This window comes from Cynocephalus volans, chromosome 3, assembly GCF_027409185.1.
Source record: "Cynocephalus volans isolate mCynVol1 chromosome 3, mCynVol1.pri, whole genome shotgun sequence".
Classification (NCBI taxonomy): domain Eukaryota; kingdom Metazoa; phylum Chordata; class Mammalia; order Dermoptera; family Cynocephalidae; genus Cynocephalus; species Cynocephalus volans.
The window spans coordinates 121,679,709-121,696,764 of NC_084462.1; the positions used below are offsets into that span (position 1 = coordinate 121,679,709).

General features: G+C 34.3%; 1 protein-coding gene across 1 annotated transcript in view; it reads left to right on the forward strand.

Moving 5' to 3' along the window:
- Positions 1 to 17,056, forward strand: part of MIPOL1 (mirror-image polydactyly 1) — a 296,888-nt gene that overhangs the window by 23,248 nt on the left and 256,584 nt on the right. The window lies entirely within an intron of this gene.

Below are 17,056 nucleotides of genomic sequence, written 5' to 3' on the forward strand. Positions count from 1 at the left end.
ATAAGCTTTTATGTTTGAGGCAGAGAAGAAGGAAATAGCAAGTTGCTTAAAGTGGACGTCCATTTCTACCAGCAAGATAACTGGTAGAAAAAAAATTATTCCCTAGGCATTATGATTAGGTACTCCTTGAAATTCAAGAGTTTGAAAATATCTAGATAGCTATTTGGTATTAAATTATAGAACTTAAATTGTACTTAATGATTGGCTTTCTAGTAAGTAATGGTATGTTTTCCTTAAATAAGTGATAGTATGTAGTGTTTTTAGCTTATTGCCTATATTTTAAGGCAGAAGGAAAACCAGTGCACTTAGTAATTTCAGTAAAATGTTATGGTGGAAAGAACACAGATTTTGGAGCTAGATAGACATATGTTCCAATTTTTTAATATTCCACTTATTACCTACCTGGACTTGGGTACAAGTTTCATAATTCTTTGTAAGCTAGAGTTTTCTTGTTTATGAATTAGGGAGATAATTCCTTTAGGACTATTGCGAAGATTAAGGATGGTGTATGTAAAGGCCCTACTGCAATGCCTGAAACAGTAAACAAATTTATTTAATATGTATTTTATACATCATAGTAATTATTTTTACTAATGGGATGGTGATAGCGGTTACAGATGCTAAAAAAAAAGATTATTGACATATTTTACAGGACCTTTAAGTAAATCATAATTGTTGCCATTATTATTCCTCCTAGCTGTGGAAGGTAGATCTATTAAGAAGTTTGAAAAGTATTAAGAAACATTAATAACAGTATTTGAAATGGTTATTATTAGTTTTATAAGATGCCTGTTCTCTTCAAATGTAATGTTAATAATATCATTAGAAATTTGATTTTTCAGAGTGATATAGCTTATATTCAGTCTATTTAATGGAATATAATATAGAATCAATAATATTCATTTAGGATAAAATCTGATTTCCAATTGCAATAAAAATCTTCAGATTAGCGACATCACAGAATACTTTTGCTTTTGGCAAGTGTGAATTTAAGATGGCATTTAAAAAATATTTTTCCATATTCCACAGAGGAATTAAAAAAAGAACATATCTGAAGTCTGATTAAATTTACTATTTATCTCCATAGGACCTAGCTTAATAGAGTGTTAGTAGCTTCTCACACATGACCATCTAGAATATTTGAGAGAGTGGTTTTAGGAATAGTGGCAGCTGGCCAACAAGGATTGATTCATTTCCTGAGAAAATATGGAGGCTACTTGTAGGAGAATGATTGAGATTATACGCTTTCATTAAATTTTTTTCTTTTATTTTAAATAAGTTTATTAAAATAAACTGGATTCTGGATTTCTTTATTTTTTAAGCTTGGTGTGAATGATTCTGTTACTACTATTGGCCTCAGTAGAAAAATGGAATGAAAAAACAAAAAATGTTTAAAGGGCAACTTAGTTTTTTCCAGCTGGTTATACCATTTGTTATGAACTGTGTTTTGAGATTCATTTCTGATAGACACACACACACACACACACACACACACACACACACACACACACACACACACACACACACACACACACACACACACACACACACACACACACACACACACTTCACATTGGTGAGTTTATGCCATAAATTATTTTAAAATTATTTTTTGGCAGTTTTAAAAATAAATTTTATTTTTTAGAGTAGATTTAGGTACACAGCAAAATTGAACAGAAAGTAAAGAGTGTTCTTATATACCCCTAACCCCACATACAAAGAATCTCCCTATTAATGTACAACAGTGCTATATTTGTTACAATTGATAAACTTACCCATTAATTCTTAATAAGGGAAAAATTTGTGAGATAATAGGAACCAACCTTCCTTCCTTTTTTCTTTCCTTCCTTCCTTCTTTCCTTCTTTCCTAAATTTAAAGAGTATTTTAAATCAGTTCATTCTATACTATTCATATGGAATTCTTACCACATCTTTGGTTCTCCTTTTTATAGAAATGATCATAATTAAGAAGAATGAGCATGAAAAACAGTAAATTTTCTTTTGATAGAACCTCCTCTCCCCTATTTCTACTCTATTGGTGTGATTCTCTCATCGTAGAACTTGTGACTCTATTTCTTTGGTTTAGGTAAATATCAACTCTACTTTTAATATGCAGGCTCTTTATTTGTGGCCATGAAAATATGAAAAAAATTTTTTTGAAATAGAACTACTTGAATTTGCCAGAAGTTTTTGCTTTGTTTTAAATTCTTTATGCTTAAGATTCTGAGCTCTTCAGTAAAAATTCTCATTCATTTTTGCTTATAGCTTTTCATACCAGAACACCTCCGATAACACATATTTATAACACAAATCTTAATATATTATTGAATCTTTAATTTTCTAGAAATTAGAATTTCCGTTTATCATATTTAAGGTGACTGTTGTGGTCTCCTTGTTGTCATTACCATAAAGTTCTTAGTATCAATATACTGGTATACGGACCAAATTTAAGGACATTTACAGAGTTGGTCCAGATTGACTGTAGAGTAGGACTGATGTGACTTCCTGGATTTAATGGTTATTCTAAATAGTTTTTTAAGAATATTTTTTAAATGGCAAAATTATTAGTGTATATTTACTCACTATTTTTGGTTATAAATAAATCTATAGTAGAACAAAAAATTTTTGGAGGGTTCACCAAATACTTCATCTTCCAGTGGTTTTTTTTTTGTGTGTGTGTGTATGTGTGTTTTTAAATCAAAACAACCTATCACATAGGACATTATTATCTTTGGGGGAGAATTTCGGATATGATTTTTCTTTGTGTTTTACTTGTTTTGGGGAATATGAAAAAGTAAATAGAACAAGTCAGGCTTCAAAATTTTGAAATTGGTCAAGTAGATTATTTTATAGTCTAAATGATTGACTTAAAAATATTCTCATCCACAGCTTTTTGGTAGAATTGATAATCCCTTGCCAAATGGTAAAATTGGGCTGACAAGATGTAACAATTATTTCAAAAAATCATAAAAATATGACTTTCATATTTATTTTTGACTGATTCTAGTTTTAACATATAATCATTTAGTACTTGAAAATTAGGATGATAATGAGAGAAAAGTGCAAGCCAGTCAGTTCATATTAATAAAATTATACTTGTTGCATAGAAAGCAAATATGTACGTTTTTGCTATTTTAGTATTTTTAAGGTTAATTAAATACTTTTAAATACAGTTTTGCTGTCTGTACTTAAGATAATTTGATGTACTCTAAAATTAACTAACAGTTAACTAATATAACTTAACGTTTGTTAATTTGAGCATTTTTAGTATAGAAATATAATCAAAGTTAAAGTCAAGATACCCTTATTTCCTTCTTTAATTAATGTTCTCCCCCATCCTGGAAAATTCAGAATTTTCAGATTAATATCAATCTCCAGCAGATCAGGATAGGTAGAGTTTAGTTAGCATTACTTTCTTTGAAACAGAAACAAATATTAGAGGAAAGAAATATGGCAGAAAAGACAAAACAAATATGTCATCCTTAAGGTTTCAGGTTTATGTACCAACTCTAAGATTTGGAATATGGAGTATAGAGTATTCTGTATCCTTTTCACGGATTAATATAAATGTAAAGAAGTTACAATTTGAAAGTATTTTAATTGTAAGTAGATTAGATAGTTTAAGAATTTTTATCAATAAACCAAATGTTGCGATATTTGGAGTCACTGAAGCCTTTCTCTTAATTACTTTTAACAGTTTAAAGTAAAAAAAAAAAAAAAAGTAATGAGTACAGTTCAGCAAATCTTATTTTCTTTCAGAAACTCTCATTGCCTATATTTTATAATCAACTAATACAGAGTTTGAGATCAGAACAGGGCTGCATTAGTCCAGGTAAGAAGAGTAATGACAAAAAAAAAATCATTTAAAATCATTTAAGAACATTCCTTGATGCAGTACTGAGAATGTGGTAGAAACTAGCACCAGAGACTTTCTCTATATTTCTAATAGGCCGTTTGCTTTCTAAGATGTTCTATATTGGCCCTATATTACCTTTTTCTTTTTAAAAAGTCTGTTCCCCTCCTCCAGGTCGTTTCTAATTAATACATTATCAAAAAACAAATTTACTATTCTGAGGCTTTTTTGGTCTCAAGTATTTAATGTTCCTTAAAAGAAGTTTAAAAAGCTAATGCTAATAAGGGGCTATGATGTTACAGGGTAACTAACAAGGCTCTAGTTTAGAAGTCACAGTTGATTAATGAAATAGCAGTTCTGCCTTTTCTTTTTATGCTTTTGTTTTGTTTTTTTGGTTTTTTTTTTTATTTTTGGAGAAACAAATGGTAAATTTGAATAAAAGATATCATTTGCATAGAAAGTTATGTAATGATGCCATATCGAGTATAATGATTTCCTAAAACGTTGTATTTAAAGTAACCTGAATTACAGTGAGAGATAAACAGAATATTTACCCATCCCTTATGAGCTGCTGCTGATATGTAAATTTATTCTTCTACTTTGCACAAATATACTTTTGAGCTACTGCTTAAACACTTTGAGGTCCTTAGTCAAACAGTTTTAATGATGCCTCCAATATTATGAAAGTGTGACATTTGATGAATGTCTCATATAGTTTTGATATCTGGCACATGTCAACAAAAAAAATTGCGCATTGGTTTGTCATGCAACACCTAGATAATTTATAATTTTACTGTTTATATCCATCCTGACATTTTTTATCTGCCAAAGGCAGGTTTCATTTGGAATCTTAATCTGAGATTTATTTGGTGGATCTGGAAATCATAGCTAGGGTTCCCACAGGAAATGGTCCATCTACTAACAGATTAAATGGCAGTCCTGCAGTTGTTAGGGGAGCTCTGCATTTAACACACATGCATACTCATTCAGTCAGCACTGTGGAGAAAAATTAAAGTAGTAACCCAGGTTTAGGAACAATGTAGCTAAAAAGTCCCATATTTGCTGAATGACAAAGGGTTATATAGCAGCATTTCATTTTATTATTCGTGCTTGAATTTCTTGTTTGCTTTGTTGAGTCTGCTGACGAATACTAATAAATGCCTGCAACAATCCAGAGGAGAGATGCCTGGCAACAAAGCTATGCGGTGGACCTCCCTGATCTTCTCTAGTTCACAACCTGACCTTTTGAAAAATTGGCTGGGCTAAGCTGCAGAATTTGGGTGTAATGGTTATTGTTATCTCCAGCTTTAGGATTTATTAATTTGTGTGATCAAGACTTACCTATACTCCAAAGTTTCAAAAGACCAAACACAATCATCCAACCATTAGAACTAACATTGTGTTTTGGTGATTCCTGCTTAGTATTTGACTGGTGAACCTTCTATTTTGTTTTCTGAATCTAAATATGTTCTTAAATAAAATGAAAGACACATATAAATAAAATCTGTTTTTTCCTCTTTACACTCATTATGGGAAAATTTATTTTCCTTAAATGATTTATGAAAATTGTTTAATTCTCAGATGATTGGTATGTATTCATACTTAAAATATATATATAATTATTAAACCTATTTTACTTGCAGTGCTAGAAATCTAAGACTTACCCAGTTCATTTCATTTATGTTTTTAATTACCTCATACAAATTATTCTTATCATAAGAAAAATTGAGAAAAGCTGAAAAGATAGGAATATGTTGTTAATAGTCAAATAGTTCCTATCACTGAGGAAAAAACAAGAATAAAAATTACTGTTATGTTAGTTAATCAAATTTTAGTATAGTTTTCCGAACCATTTTATCCTAAGTAATATTTGTAATGTTTTTCATAGGGTGATACAAGTTTTACAAAGCCTTAACTTATAAATTGGTTAGGTAGCTTACTTTAGGGAGATTACACTATTATATTGTGTTCATTGCTTTCATATGGTGAAGGAATTGAAATTGAAAAACTTTGATGTTAGGATAGAATTTCACAAATACTCAAATATTTTCAATAGTTCTTAGACAGAAATCTGAACTTTTTCCCAGTAGAATGAATATTGATGTGGTTATGACTATTTCAGACTTGGTGAAATAAAGAAAAACTGTTAAAAAATTTTGGTGTAGTATTACCAATTTATGTAGCTTTTTAATAATAAAATAAATAAAATTTCAGTAATTTCCGTGAATAGCCAATGGATAATTTGAAACATGGTACACCAAATCATTGAATTGTCATAATCAAAGATAAAATAACCTCAACACTTCTTTTCAGCATGTGTGTTTATCTAAATATACAGCCATGTATAGGAGAATAAAGGATGCAGTTTATTTTGAATGTCTAATTCTAATGTCCAAATGAATAAGTTACATGATATTGACAGGTCTCATGATTTTCTGGTCTTAAAAACTTTACAAAAGCTTATTTCAATATCTTATAGCTATATCTAGCCTCTGTACCTCAATATGTTCTTGACCTCCCCAATATATGTACAATATGCCTTATTAAAGCTAGTAAGAATCTAAATCTGTGCTTTCCAGTATGATAGCCACTGACTGCATGTGGCTTTTGAGCACTTAAAACGTGGTTAGTCCAAACTGAGATGTGCTGAAAAAGAGTGTGCAAAAAAGAGTGTAAAATTTCCTAAAATAATTTTTATATTACATATTGAAATGATCTTGTGATATTATTTTTTATTGTTTAATGCACCTACTATAAAACTTTAAATTATATAAGTAGCTTGCACAATATATCTTTTGAATAGTGCTTATCTATGTGATTGAGCATATTCCTGGAAGCACCCCCATTCTGCCACCAGCCTTTTGTTTACTTATTTGCAAGGGTTATTCACGTCATCTGTCTCCGTAATTCTTTGTCATCTTCCCTGAGAGTAGATATACTTTTAAAATTTACCTTTACATCCTGTAGAGCACCTGTCACTGTATTGGTGCCTAATAAGTGTTAAAGTACTCATTTTTAATACTCATTGGCTCTCCATATGTCCTTTGGGTGATGGTCTAAATCAGTATTTCCTTTAATAATTTTGTTTCATTTCAGTGAATAAAAGATCTAATATATCTACTACTTTTTTGCTCTGTGTTTTGGGAAGATGAATGTAACAAAGTCTAAGAAGGGAGACAAGGGCTGGCCGGTTAGCTCATTTGTGAGAGAGTAGTGCTGGTAACACCAAGTTTAGGGGTTCAGATCCTCCTACTGGCCAGCTGCCCCAAAATAAATAAAAAGGGGGACAAACATAGATGAGAAGGCCATAAACTGGCAAGACCACATTTATGTAATCTTATTTCTGTAATGTGTCCAACTACAACACATTGGTAATTAACTTGGTGATGAGATTGATAGATAAAACAAAAAGATTCTCTTACAATTTCCTTTTTTCTCTATGCAGAGACAAGGTAAAAGTATGTTAGCAGGTTTGTTTAAAACCTAGATAAAGGGCATTAAGTATGCAGACCAATGAAAGTGAAAATTATAGTTTTCTATAACTGTTGAAGCCAAAAATCAAATTAAAAAAAGCCCTGAATTAGTATACAGTATCCAAGTAACAATTTTGCATTCTTTAAGCCAAAGGTCCAGAAATTAACTGATTTCCCATGATTCCTAACTTAGATTCTCTGAAGGATGAGATCCTGTGATGTACTTGCCGTGATGCTGATTATAATTAACATCTTGTGCCAATATAGTGAGTGCTCAAATTATGTTACAAAAATATGTTATTTAAATTATTTTCCTGCTGTGGGATTGAGTTTACAGAAATATACTATTAATTTTCTTTCTGTAGTATAGAGTCTTCTTTCAGGATCTTTAATGTCAAGATTTCTAAATTTTAAAATCCTATTACTTCTGTAATTTATTCGCTTTATAATCTGACACAAACTTTACAAAACCATTATGTATTAATTACAGTTTTAACCTAAAGTATTTTCTTTGGGCTTGTGTTTCTCGCTGAATTAAATAGCATTCTGTTTATTTTCTATTTCCTTATCTTCTGATATTTTAATAAGAAAGTGATATGTACATTAATGTTTCTAAACGATTTTTTCATATAGTTGCTATTGTTTCCTAGAAAAAAACAGTAAATGCATAAATAACAAGTTGGTTGATTAGGATAGCTATATTGATTTTAGCTGCACAAGTATGTGCTGGCCATAGATCATCAAATACATTTGTTCAGGAAATTGAGAAAATTTTAATATGAAAGTTAGAGTAATAACTAGGACAATAGATACCTTTTTTGCTTTTATTCTTGATATATGAGAAAAGGGATATTTGTTATCTCAGGGAATGGTAGGAGAAATCAAAATAAAGAAACTAGCTTTTAGCAAAACAGATTTTAAAGATAATACCTAATATTTATTGAGTTTGTATTCTGTACTGACACTTTTTCCAAGAGATTTGTATAATTTAAATAATTTAATCCTCATAACAACCTTTTGAGGTAGATACTATTATTTTGTACTTTTTACTGATAGGGAAATTGATGAGAGGTTAAATAATTTGCTAGAGGTCATACAGTTATATTGTGGAGCCGGAATTGAAACCTTGCAGTCTGTCTTCAGAACCTTGCACTTACTGTGGTTCTGAGTGGAAGTTCTAAATACATCAGTGTTGTAGTACTTAGAACATTTGGATGGTTTGAACTTTTCTCTTGAACACATCTTTGGTGGGACCACTATGATATGATAGAAGTTTCTAATGTGTTTTTATTATGTTTGGAGAAAAAAGCACATATAATATGCATTTGTGTGGAAAACTAACTCTCTACTCCATAAAAAAAGGAAAAAAATAGTTGGGAATATTTAGTAAAGGAAATAAATAGTATTTGTACACATATGGAGATAGATAGACAGACAGACTGACCTACATTTAAATTACTTAATAAGAAATTGGTAGAAGTCATTAGGAGCCCACTAGTTGATATTGTTGTTCTGATTATTTTGAAATTAATGTTCATTTTAAAAAAGTTCTCAACCATTTAGAAAAGGTATCTTTTGTTTAAAAATGTGGAACTACTATTATGATTCCATTATCACATTAAATTTACATTCTAATAATAAAAAATCATTTTAATGTTTTTATGTAATGTGGTAATAGACAATATAGGAAAGAAGCAATAAACATGAGGTTTTTCTTCTTTTTATATTTATAAAATCAGATGCTAAGGTGTAAGTATTAACCTTCTTCCCCACCCACCACCACCAAAAAAGGTAGAATTTAAAGCGGTGGACTAAATATGTTAGCAAGTGTCAGAGAGCACATTAACAAATTACCTTCATTATGGTTTGTTTTAGATATAAATACACCTAAGTAGCACCTTTAAGAGGCCAGAGATCCAATTATTTGAATTTTATTTGCCCATAGTACTTCTATCCCCCTTTCTCTTTTCTGTCCCTGAGCTCTCAGGTAGCTGGAACGTTGCTATTCTGAGTAACCCCAGTAGGATCCCTAGAGACAATTCTAGCTCAACCACTCTGAAGAAACAGCTCTGTAAACAGTATTGACCCCCCAGGGGACCATCAAATCCGTTTACACAGATACCAGTTGTCACAAACTATTTACAAAGCCAGGGAGAACAGCATTTCCCAGCTTCCAAGAATCCCTATTTGATTCTAGCCACCTCTTTACTTGTGTATTATAGTCAAATAATGATTGTTTTTTGGCCATGAGTCATGATTTCTTGTGCAACATCAATTTAGCTGAGTATATTGTACATTAACTAATTTATAGTTGTCTGGAGAATTGAATTCAAAGTTCCCAAAGCTTGGTATCATAATGCTGTTAATTACCTAAGACTAGGAATTGAGGGTTTAACAATATTAGCGTTGAGACAGCTGGCAATACTGACACTTCCAGAAGTTAAGAATGAATTCATTAGATCATGAAAATGGTTCATTGGAAACAGCATGAAAATCACTAGAAAGATACTAAATCTTCAAAGCATATAATGCAGCTGGCCTACGCATATGTATTAAGTATTTAGATTCCAAAAGATCTTCACTAAATCCATCCGGTTTGCCCAAATGAATAAACTGTCTCTAGCAACAGCAGTAGGTGGCATGTTAGAGGAATACCTGGTAGTAGTCATCCATAATATCATTTTCAAGTGGTCACAAGATAAGTTTACATGGCATTGATAGCTTAGATAGTAATAGCAAAACATGGGAAATATATTTAGTTGCAATTGGTCAAATTCAGATGTCTAAATAAAAGTGTGCCCACAGAAGAGCAAATAAAGGGATTGATAGTACGCATAACAAATTTTCTGTTGTTTAACCCTGAGGAAAAAAAAGTCAGACTTAATGAACTATGAAAAAGAGATTGATATCTTATTCTCTAAGTCCATATGGAGAAATGAATGTAAATAGTTTTAATTCAGTTAGTCGTAATGATAAAACAGTAACAATGGCATTGATTAAACACTGAACTAGATTACTAGAGTTTCCATTTCAAATCATATGAGAGAGATAGAAAGAAGGATCGATAGAATGGTTTTAGGTTTAAGATTTATCAGCCTGGAAATAAAAGTTTGAATCAAATGCGATTATCTGTCTTTTTGTTTTAACATTTTTTCCTCCAAGGCTTCCAATTTCTTTTTTTTTAATATAGTAGGTATATTCTAAGATGTTGTTGTGGGGGGAGAGAGGAGGGACAGTGGGGCTGACTCAAGGCAGGCTCAGTCTCTGGCCCAGTTGTGGCAGGCAGTGGGCAGGGCTGAGGGTTTTGGCTCCCTGCCTCAGGATCCTGGGGGCTTCAGGCTCCAGCTTCTCCTCGTAGCCGGCCTAGTTGTGGTCTGTGGTGGGCAGGTCTGAACTTTTTGTTTTAGCATTTATCTTATCTTTTTAATTGACTAATGTGCAAAACAGCCATAACTTCACTTTTTATGGTATTTTATTGGCTTATAATGTTTATATTTCTGTATGCAATTCTTTTTAAATTGGGCAGTATAAGTAAGCTCGGATAAAGTAGCTTCATCCCATTATAACTTCATAAGGAGCTTTCTCCTGGGCTGAAGAGTTTAGGGAAAATAATTGAAGACTGAATTTAGAATTACTAAGCAGTATCATCCTCACTTGGTTAGGGAAGGTACTACTTCAGAAATTGTATTTAAGTTGGGCTTTGAGTAAAGTAGAGAAAATTTGGCAAAATGCAGGAAGATAGAGCAGCATCTTAAAATTCGTCTTGAAAAGTCAAAGTGCATCAGGCCTGCAACTTACTCTCATATGTTTCAGAAAAAGTTGTATATATGTAGACAGACAGACAGGTAGGTAGGTAGATATAGAAAGAATGAATAAAAAGTATGTGTGATAAAATGTTTATATTTGGAGAATCGGGGTGAAGGGAATATAGGAATTCTGTGCTGATTTTGCAGCTCTTTTATATGACAAATTATTTGAAAATTTAAAAAAGTAATGACTTGTCTACCATCAACTTTTAATCAGCTTTCTCATCTATCTGTCGTCTTTAGCATGCTTCTGCTTTTGCATTTTTCACTCATTTTTCCTCTCCATTTTCTGCCATTTTTTTCTGGGTGACTCCAGTGCCTTCCGAGGTGACACTTTCAGCACCCTGATTCCTTGATTTACTCCTCTCCAAGTACCTTCACCATCAATCTGTTTCATCAACCCATTTTAAGATGAATGACATCTTGGACTTTGTCTTTACCTGTTACTCATTCTGCAAAATTTTCACTCCCTGGCTGTACCATCTCATCATTTCAATACAAGAAATTTCTCTTTGTTTTTTCTAAATCTGTTCTTTCTCATCTGTATACATTCCTGTTCTTCCTGTTCTCTTCTTCTTTTTACAGTCTGTCAATTTTTTCTTTACTTCACCTACCTCTAAACCTTTGGCGGCTCATTACTTTGCATATTCATATTTGTCCTTTTTTGGAGCAAATGCCTTTGGGAAGTTTTCCTAGACTCTTCCCGTTGTGCAATAGTATGTCTATCATATTATATGTATTTGGTCTTTATATCCCTAGCATAGTCCTTATTACATTGTATTCAAATCATTAGACCAGTTTGCTTTCCCAGGACCTATCAAAGGGCATATCACACTGTAGGTTTTCCATGAATGATCAGTATGTTAATGAATACATATGAATCAGCCTTGTTTACTCTAAAATAAAATTAAATTCTCAGAAGAGTATGGATAGTTCGATTTGCAGAGCAGGCTCTAAATGCGTAACAGTTTGAATTAGGAATCTAAAAGCTTTTAACTACTGAACAAAATTAGAAATATCCGGAAATAGAGTCAAATCACATAGTACAGTTTCTTTAAAAATATTAAACATTTAAAATTAAATTTTAGAATTAAAATCCAGAAGTGTGTCAGAAATTGATGAGTTTATTTTCATACTACTTCAAGGGATTATAATTACTAAGATCCAGGAGGGATCAAGAAAGAGTCCTTTTATTGGGAAGCTCCCACATCTGTTCTAAAAGTCCGGAAAAGATACCACAGTCAAGAGTGAAATGGAAGTGATTTACCAGAAGTTCAAGGGATCACAAAATTTAACATTAGGTTAAAGCTGAAGAAAGAGAGCTATAAAATAAGTAAACAAATAGTAAGTATAGCTATCAGGGATGAGCTAAAGTAAACACCAGGAGGTTAGGAATAAAAAGCTGAAAGGAGAAACACATGGAATGAGACCTAGAAATACAGAGATAACAGAGGACAAGTTGTAGATAATGCTAAGTTTGGTCTCAAACAGATCACAGAATCAAGACTTAAGAGTTCAAAGCAGTTGGTGTAGTGTTGTCATGGGGAACTGGGGACTCTTGTATCTGGCAATGTTCCTTGGTTCATCCGTTTTCCTTTAGAAGAATCTTTGTATTTCATAAATTAGAGAATAGTGTAAGCCCTAATCGTCTTTTGTTTTTTAAAATATGTTCCTGGGGGCAATTTTGTTATTTTGATATTGCTTTCAGTAACTATAATTCATTTTCATTTGAATTATTTATAAGTTTATATGTCAGTGTTATAAATTATATGTTAATGATATAGAGGGTTTCCTTAGTGTCCGTTTATAAAATGCCTCATTCAGACTTTGAGGGTTTCGTTCTACTAATACCAGCCTACTCTAGAAAAGTTATCATGGTGAACAATCTAAAGCAAACCAAGTAAGAGTTTTGAGATGTCGAGAAACAACAAGTAATCTTCAGATATAAAATTAATGTTTCTAAAATTGTTAAAGTTTAAATTAAAACAAAATGTTGAAATTTCATATTTATCTGACAGTATGTAATTATGATAGCACATTCTCTCTTCTGATTCATTCTCTTAAAGTGAAATAGGCAGTAATTTACGAAAAACAAGTGATTTCTGATGTAGCTTTCAACTACCAGTGAGAATAATGTCCAGGATTTGGAATTTATAGCTGGCTATACCTAATTTCAGCATATATACAAGCGAAGAATTTCTCCTTAAAGAATGAATACCTTGTGAGAGGCACCTTATCTATTAAGTGCTCCTATTTTCTTTTTATTCTAAAACTACTCTCTTCTGCCTCAGAAGGATTTTGTTTGGCAGAATGAAGAAGGCCTCACCAAAAAACAGGCAAGCTTCATCTCTTTTTAAAGTTCAAGAATTATTTCTGCTGAAAATAATATAGTTATGATCAGTATTTGTGCCGGTTGATCTGATTTACTAGTGAGTTTGTTTCATGTATGTGTGTATGTCATTTTCTCTCCCAAACTTTACTATACTATTTAATATACACTATTCCTTTGATATAGCTATTATTTACTAGTTATAGCTTAAAATAATTTTTGTGAGATAACCAGGCATTACAAAGTAGATTCTCCAATGTATAATACATGTCTGATAAAATGGAGGTTAGAAGTAATTCTTCTTATTATTGTATCCATTTTAATATGATGATGATGATGATTACAAAAATAATAGCTACTATTTTTTGATGTGTCAGTGTAGAGCTAGAGCTAGGGTCTGGAGCACACAGACCCCTCGAGCCCATTCACACACCCTTCACATGCAGGTCTATGAGCTAGGTAACCGGCAAAAAGGTCCTTACAGCCTTGGTTGAAGTAGGAATAGTCTTTATTCAGCACACACAGCACTATGAGCTAGGCAGTACAAGGAGAAACTCAGAAACTCAACTGCTACTGGCAAAGTCCAAAGAAAAACCAAAACTGAGCAGCTGCCAGCAGAGTAAACATGCTCTATTGTTTGGCGCTAGCTCTCTGCCACCAGCCTGCTTCACAAACTGCAGAACACACAATAGCTACAAAACTAAAAAGATACATTGGTGCACATGTGCACTACCTCCACCCACACACAACCTGTTTACAAGAAATGTGAGGGAGCCTGACCAAATTATCCTGTTTTCCCCCAAATCCACCCCTTCAGGGTCCCTCACCTTACAATTTATGCATTGAAAATCTTCCACGATGTTCTCTTAGTGAGGATAAATGACTTGTTTATTTATACAGCCTATTGTCTGTTCAGTATGCCTTAAGGCTTGTCCAGTAGTGCTGTCCTTTAGTTGCACATGTCCAGTTAGTAGTCATCATCGGTATGATTTTCCTTGGGAATCTTATAGTCATACTGATGTGAAGTTCAGTGCATGTTTGGCAGATGATCATGCCAATGTATGTAGTATGTACCTAGTCAACTCTGGTGCAGTGCCTGCAGCCAGAATACTATGGGTAAAAAGACAGAAAGGTTATTGGTACCAATAGGGGAAGCTCTTGCTCCTCTGGCAAGATACATGCCAGCTTGCCATCCTGAGAAAGATGGCCACAGGAATAGGCACCTCACCAGTCTTGCAGCCAGCATGCTGCCTTCTCCAACGTAGCCACCCAGCCACATCAGCTGCTGGAGCTGGCTCCAGCCATCTTACCTTAGAATCAGCTTCATCATTGTCAATTCAACATGAGTCCTCCGGTCCTTGCCTGCCTCCAAAAGATGAGTACCTTGGCCTGCTGAACAGTTCATCCGCCTCCTTGGGAGCAACAAAAAGGCTAAATCCACTGAACATATCTTGCTACCTGTTTCCAGACATTTAGTAAAATGCAGTTCAGGGCGCAATTGCTGCCACAAGGCAAACAAAACTGCATTTGGCTGCTGGTCAACTTTCTTTTTATCAACCCCTGCTGCAAGCAAATCAAGCCACATCTGCTTACAGCTAGTTTTGCTTGGTCCCTTTGGGATAAAATCCAAAGGATGTTGACAGGGCATTCTGCAGCACTGTGTCTCTCATGCTGCCTGTAAAATTTTTATCATCCCAGGCCATGAGTGTTCACATTAAACATGGACTGCCCCATCCCCAGCTCTCGAATTATTTGAACTAACTCAGCATATGTTTTCCAATTACTAACAATCTTGGGCAGTTCTCCAGCATTTGCCCACATGATTTGGGCAGCTGCACTCACCCATTCCATTAAGGAGTGATTACCTGGCCCTGGTGCATACCTGCGGGTATTTTGCAGCCACTGCCTCAGGGATGGGTGCATGGTGATGGAGCCCAATTTTTCCATCTCTTCACCAGAGTATATCACACTATCCACCTCTAGGTCCCATAACTGCAACAGCCAAGCAGCCAGGGGCTCACCCTGTTTCTGCTGAAACTGTCTCCCCAAGTCAACTAACTCAACCTGGGTATATGGGACATAGGTGGTAAATTGGGTCACCTGTGGACTGCCCACTGGTTGCCCACCTGGTCCCATAGGCTGCTCGCGTTTCACTTTCTGATGCATGACAAGTCATGCCTGGGGATGCATGGTCTCCCCTAACTCACCATTGGGTTTGTTGTCCTGCCTGGTGTGAGAAGCAGGAGTGGCCAGTTGCCGCACGTCATCCTCCAGGACATCTATCCATGCTTCCAACAACTCTACTTTCCACTTAGAATCTTCCTGTAGCTGCATGCCATCCGCCAACAACTCCGCTTTCCACTTCAAATCTTGATCAGTTAGCAGCAGAGTGAAAAGCCAGGCTCTGGTCAGCAGAAAAGTGGCCACTGGGCACCACACGCTCAAGGACAGCCACATTTCCTCCCCCTCCCAAGTGGCCTTCCGCTTCAGTGCCTGGTCTATGCTGCCTTGCATTACAGTGAGCAGCAGCCAGATCCCGGTCAACAGGAAAGTGGCCATGGGGCACAACATGTTCAAAAGTAGCCACATTTCCTCCTTTTCCAATGGCTTCTTGGCTACTGCATCTGCTCAGAATCCTGCACTGACTACGTCAATTGTGACATATCCTGCCGACTACGCCAATTGTAGAGCTAGAGCTAGGGTCTGGAGCTCACAGACCCCTCAAGCCCATTCACAAACCCTTCACATGCAGGTCTATGAGCTAGGTAACTGGCAAAAAGGTCTTTGGAGCCTTGGTTGAAGTAGGAATAGTCTTTATTGGACTACTGGCAAAGTCCAAAGAAAAACTGAAACTGAGCAGCTGCCAGCAGAGTAAACATGCTCTATTGTTAAATGTGAGCTCTCTGCCGCCAGCCTGCTTTGCAAACTGCAGAACACACAATTGCTACAAAACTAAAAAAATACATTGGCACACATGTGCACTACCTCCACCCACACACAACCTGTTTACAAGAAATGTCGAGGGAGCCTGACTAAATTATCCTATTTTCCCCACAGTCGGACATAAGCCAAGTAGTTTGCATGCGTTAACTCAGTCCACATGATAACTTAAGTAAGTTCTATTATATTCCCATTTTACAGACAAGAAACTGAGGCATGGATTGGTTAAGTAACCTGCCCAAAGTTATGCACTTGGCAAAACTAGAATTCTAACCCAGGCAGTCTGATACAAGAGTTCCATGCAATTATCACGTCACTATAATCATTAAATTACTATATCCTAATTTGAGAAATCTCAGAAAAGTAATCTAGAAAATAATATCTCTAAATCAATGGTCCTTAGCTTTGAATGTATGCTGGAATTATCTGGGGAGCTTCAAAAATATGGACTAGGCCCCACTTACAGAGATTTTGATTTAATTAGTATAGGGTGTGGTCTGGGCTTTAGGATTTTTAAAAACTCCTTAGGTTATTCCAACACTCAGCCAAGCTTGCAAGCCACTGTCCTGAATGTATATTCACCATGGAAATAGAAATATCAATGGCAAAACTCACACTGTACATGCTTATCTGATTACAGTAAGAGTGAGTCTAG